Source organism: Mastomys coucha, unplaced genomic scaffold (genome assembly GCF_008632895.1).
Source record: "Mastomys coucha isolate ucsf_1 unplaced genomic scaffold, UCSF_Mcou_1 pScaffold13, whole genome shotgun sequence".
Classification (NCBI taxonomy): domain Eukaryota; kingdom Metazoa; phylum Chordata; class Mammalia; order Rodentia; family Muridae; genus Mastomys; species Mastomys coucha.
The window spans coordinates 4,338,473-4,344,294 of NW_022196895.1; the positions used below are offsets into that span (position 1 = coordinate 4,338,473).

The following is a 5,822-nucleotide window of genomic DNA, read 5'->3' on the forward strand; positions in this document are numbered from 1 at the left end:
AAAAATTAAAGAAAGGAAAAAATAAATCGAAGCAGGCCCTACATGCTAGGAAGACCTCTGGTGCTCACTGATCTGTGCAGTCAACATCGTGAAAATGATTACAGTGCCAAAAGCAACTGTAGACTCCATTCAGTCCTTACTAACATTCATATTGCATCATTACAGGCTTTTTTATTATGAACCTTTATTAAGTGACTCACAATTCAATATAAATCACACTAAAAAGATTTTATAAAGCTATTTACACTACAGTGCTGACACATTTAAAATGAAAAAAAAGTTGGTATAAATAAGCTTTATGGAAAAACCTTAAATTTTCAAAAAATTCTAGCTCATATTACAAAAATATATTTATATGATTTTGTCAGCTCTATTCTAAAGCCTAAAACTTGAACCCAAATGACTTTTCTAAAGACTCCTGCATATTTAAGCTTGCAATTTGTATAGAGCATCTGGCCCTAAGTGCTTCACAGTTATGGACAGGTACTGAGGAATGTTACAAAGCTACATAAACTATATTTTGTAACAGACTTGAGAGCAATTCCTAGGCTTGCTTTCAGATTTCATGAATCATTACAAATTATTTTTAAAAGAAAGGCTATATGCAATGTACAAATTTAGCACAAATTGCCGTCATCACTTTTGTCTTGATTTGAATGTACAGAACTATGCTGCCGTTTATCAACTGACACTTCCAGGACACGCGTCTTCCTGGAAGTCTTTGTTGGTGTTCTCACATTTAGAATCCCTGTCAATCTGGAAATCTGAAAACTGAACGTGATCCAGCTTTGCTTTACTGTTCTTGCCTTCTGTATTATTTGGTGTTCTAATCTTTTCAGGTATAGGAACCGTCTCGGGATCTTCCTTGAGTCTTAGAGATGCAACAGGTTCATGTTTAATTGGTTGTGATTCATACTTAGGATGAAGTTTGTCTGACAGCACAGAGTCTGAGGAGGTTTGGTTTTCAGCGTGAATCCCGACAACTGATGATGTGGGACCTGATGTTATGACTTTTCATGAGTAACTATACAAGTGTCCTCCTCTACATAGTACAACTTGTCAAACATGCCATGCCAAACTGCATACAACTGCAACTGTCTTAAAGTGATAGACAACATTCCTTGGAATAAAGTAAATGTCATTATCATACAGCTGAATCCTGACATACCGAATACCTTCTCTCCTCAATTGATTAAGTTTTATATCATCAACCTACTGTATACACTGAGACAGTAGAGGTTCATGTAAATCTAATTACATCCTTTGGACTACTTCTAAGAAATCTTATGTGCTGGGTAGTGGTGGCGCACATCTTTAATCTCAGCTCTTGGGAAGCAGAGGCAGGAGGATTTCTGAGATCTAGGCCAGCCTGGTCTACAGAGTGAGTTCCAGGACAGCCAGAGCTATACAGAGAAACCCTGTCTCGAAAAAACAAAACAAAACAAAACAAAAAGAAATCTTATACATGAAAACAAATTACATCTTTGGTTTCTCGGGGTTGATCAGGCTTTTAAAAATGGTGTTGCCTTTAACATGTCAAGGGACTCAGGGAAGTAATCCCCCACTTCTTCATCAACTGTTCCCACCAAGCTTATCTGTCAAATTGGGCCATCTCTGTAAGTACCATGAGAATATGTTCTTTTTACCTGAGCTTGAAAATTGGACATAGTTGTTGTTTCTATGTCTTTCTTTCCCAGTATCTCCATTTTCCCTGTGAATTGGGAAAGTTATATGAAAAGTAGTCTAAAAAGTCAGGTAGGTAAGTAGCTGCCCCATGAACAATAGCCACTACCCAGAAAGCTGCAGAGCTTTCGTTTTCACTGAACACTAAACCTCAAATTCTTCTGCAAATCTCTGCATCTCCATGGGAGACAGGCAGGAGAGTTCATTACTTTAGGCACTGATGACTGATGCACCTCCATTAAGCTGGTGCTCAATGTGAATGAGCTCCCTCAACTCCAAAGTGACAACCTTCTAAGGTTATTCTGAACTCGTGGCTCCTTTAATGACACAAATGGAAAGTCACTGTTATCAGGAATTTTTGATTCATCGTCTTTGGTATTCAAATTTTTTCCAATGCAATCCTTTATGTTATCACTTACAATGCCTTTGGCTGCTTGATCTTCAGCAGACAGCAATCCTGAACAGATGGACGGAATAGATTTGCCATACAGTTTCAGATGCTTCCATTTCCATTTTTCATTCTCTTTGTGTTTCTTTTTTTTTCTTCTTTACTTTTTAAATTTGTAAGTCTTCTATATTTGTGTTTGGTTTCTCCTTCCCACTTTTCAGTAAAATCTTTATGTTTCCATTTTTTTTTCTTGATCTCACTCATTACTTTATGCTTCTCTCTGTCTCTCTGTCTCTCTGTCTCTCTGTCTCTCTCCCTCTCTCCCTCTCTCCCTCCCTCCCTCCTCACCCTGTCCAAAGTGGGGACCACAGTGCAATCAAACAGCAAAGCATACTGAGGAGGATGTTGGTGGCTGGACTTTGGGTGATGACAGACACATACACAGTGTTAATGGGATGTAAATATGGGCAGCCAGCATAGATATCAGTATGGAGGCTCCTCAAAAACCAAAAATAGAAACCCCATATGAGCCAGCTACAGCAAGCCTGGGAATGGACCTAGAGGAATGCAAGTCAGTGTGCCATAAGACATAGCAAGACTATTGTGGTATCCTTCATAAACCAAGATATGGAGCCAGCAATGCCATCAGTAGATGAATAAAAAATGCCATATATATAAATGTCATATATATTCTGTATACTGTATTTCTCCCTTTCCTCTCCCCTCAGCCTTCTCTCACCCATTCATGGCATTATCCTGGAACAGTGAAGAACAGAAAAAGGAGCTAACTACTAATGGCTTGCAGATTACAGAGGACCCTTGCTACCAGGCAGGGTTCTAATGGAAACTCTCTTGGGACACAAACACTAGGCCACTGTTGATCCCCAGAGGCTGCAATAAATGCACAGGTGCATGCTTCTGTGTCTCTTGTAGATTTTCCAGGCAGTTCGCAGGAGTTATCCTTCAAAGAATCAAACTTCTTGCCAAACCATCTTTCAGGCAAAATTCATTTTCCTCTGGTTTACAGGAAAAGGGAGAAGACAGAATTCCAAGTCTCTGTGTGGGTCTGCACATGCAAGCACAGAACCTGAAGAAGCCAGGAGATGGCACAGTGACCCTCAGAGCTGGAGGGTTGTGTGCTTGTGAACCTCCAGCTGTGGATACTAGGAACAGAGATCCGATCCTTTGGAAGAGCAGTAAGTACTCCTGAACACTGAGCCATCCTCCAGCCCCTTAGGCGTGCTTCTAATGTAAGCGCCCAAATCAAAGGTGCCAGAATAACTTTAACTTCAGAAAAGAAATAGGGAACATTTGGAAGGATACTCAGCCAGTGTCCAAAGAGGAACTGTTGCAGAAAGTTCAGAAACACAGGAATTGTAGCCAGCAAATAGAAAATTATTCATGCCTGTAAGAGTACTAAGAGTGTCTTTCCCCAAACATTCAAATACTCATGTGGGAGTCTTCAAAGGAAATGGAATTTTCATCTGCAACCGATAACATTGTAAGCCTTTCCACTGATTAATATGAGCTAGCTTTCCATCACTGCAACAAAATATCTAAGGTAATAACTTACAAGGGGCTGGTGAGGTGGCTCAGTGGTTATGAGCCCTGGTTGCTCTTCCAGAGGTCCTGAGTTCAATTCTCAGCAACCACATGGTGGCTCACAACCATTTGTAATGGGATCTGATGCTCTCTTCTAGCATGTGGACATACATGCAGCAGAGCACTCATATAATAAATACATAAATACAGGGAGAAAGGGTTTGCTTTAGTTCATGGCTTTTGGAACGTTCAGAAGCCAGGACAATATCTGGATCCCAACTTCCTAAATTTACTCATATCTGCAAAGACCCTTTTTCACGTGAGGTAACATGGTAACTTGAGGAACTGAGGCATGGACATCTTTGGGAGGCATTATTCCATGTTTCACAGGATGGGACGAGAAAGCTTTAGCGATTCATTTCTCACACCCCAAAGGCTTTCTAATCTAAGAATTTATTTACAAAATATTGGGAAGAGTGGCATATTAAATCTTATGTATAAAGGCAGGAGGGCAAGGACCCTGGAAAATAGCAGTGGTAGTGAGGGGTGCTTGCATATTGTAAGCAAAAACTCATTATTTCTGAAGTTTTGCTAAAACTATCTCATCCTTAGAGGAAGCAGCACATGGCAGGACTTGAGGAAATCAACCTTTCACACATATCCAATGTGATGCCTTCATGCCTACATTGTCTTTATTGTAAACTAAGAACGTTACTTAAACTACAATGTATTATGTGAGCATTGTTTTAAAAACCCGTCAAGAAGTATAACAAGCCCAATTAGCTAGATTCATGTTTCAAAGGCTCGTTCTGCAGCAAATGACAATACTGAGGAGTCTGAGGAACCCTGAGGAGAGAGATGGGCCTTGGCAGAGATGCTTCTTCTAAGAGCAGAGCACTAGGTTTGAGCCTTTGAATATTATAGCCTGGCACTGAGTTCTTGCTACTCTCTGCTTCTTGGTCTGTCATCATGTCTATAGTCCTCACCCCTCCACCACAACCTGAAACATCCCACCAAGCCCTCCCTGCTCAGATGATTGTAATCCCTAAAACCATAAGTCAAATGGACCCTTTCTCCCAGGAGCTGTTTCTGTCAGGCACTGTGATCACAGCAACACAAAAGTGCCATGACAGGTGTGACAGAACCCACTGCCAGGACAGGTGCGACACGGCCCATTGCTCTTTAAGCCAAGGACATCGTGGGATGACTTAGCCTTGGACCAAATAATGCTCATTCAGCTAGGAGGTGATAGCTGGGTCCCCAAGTCACACAGATCAGAGCTCTGGCTCTGTCACTATGAGGTGTGGCTAACCTGCTGATCGGCCCAGCATGCCTAACTCCACAAGGCACAGCACTGGGAAGAGCTGAGAGAAGCCGATCAAGCAGGGCTGTGTTTAAATTACAAAAGGAAGCAGTGGTGAGGCCCACCCACTTCCTTTACCCTCCCCCATACCAGCAGGTCTAACCATCAAGGCTCTATGGAGACCACCAAAAAAAAAAAAACCTATATATTTGTCCAATTAAAAAGTACCTAGGACTCTGTAAAAGAAGAAAAGAAACAAGGAAATATCTGAAGATATCAGATGACAGAGAATAAATTTATAAATAATTTAAAAACCAGAAAACAAGACATTTATTTTATCATCATCATCATCCTCAACATTGTCAGCCTGCTGCAGTCTAGCATTTCCTGGAACTCACTTATGTAGCCTAGGTTGGCCTTGAATTCACAGTGACCCACCTGCCTTGGTACTGAGTGCTGAGATAACAAGTTTGAAGCCACCATGGCCAGCACAAGGAAATAATTTAAATGAATAAATACATCCAAATAGGGTTCATTTAATAAGAAAACCTTATACCAAAATAGAAACCCTGAAATTTTAATGAAGAAAAATACAAATGAAAAAAAATGGTGAGAAAAATAAATCTATAGAAGAAACGTTTACAGATAGTTTCCTTGACTTTAATTTATACTTTAAACAAATGTAATTTTCCATAAATTAATAGTTGAAGTGAAAAACTGAAATAGACTGGGAATGTGTTTTCCTGGCCTGGGTCCAATTCTGTAGTGTGTCTCTGTAGTCTGACCTCCTAACCTCTGCTTCCTTCTGCTTGCATTCACCTCTTCCTCTGGTCTTACTCCACCTCCCACCTTCTCACACAGACCTTCCCAGGTCACCACCTTCCCCTCCCCTTCCCTTCCCTCCCC

General features: G+C 40.7%; 1 pseudogene; it reads right to left on the reverse strand.

Annotated features, from left to right (window-relative positions):
* Nucleotides 1-617: 617 nt before the first annotated feature.
* On the reverse strand, nt 618-2,383 carry LOC116087525 (annotated as a pseudogene).
* Between the last annotated feature and the right edge of the window lie 3,439 nt (nt 2,384-5,822).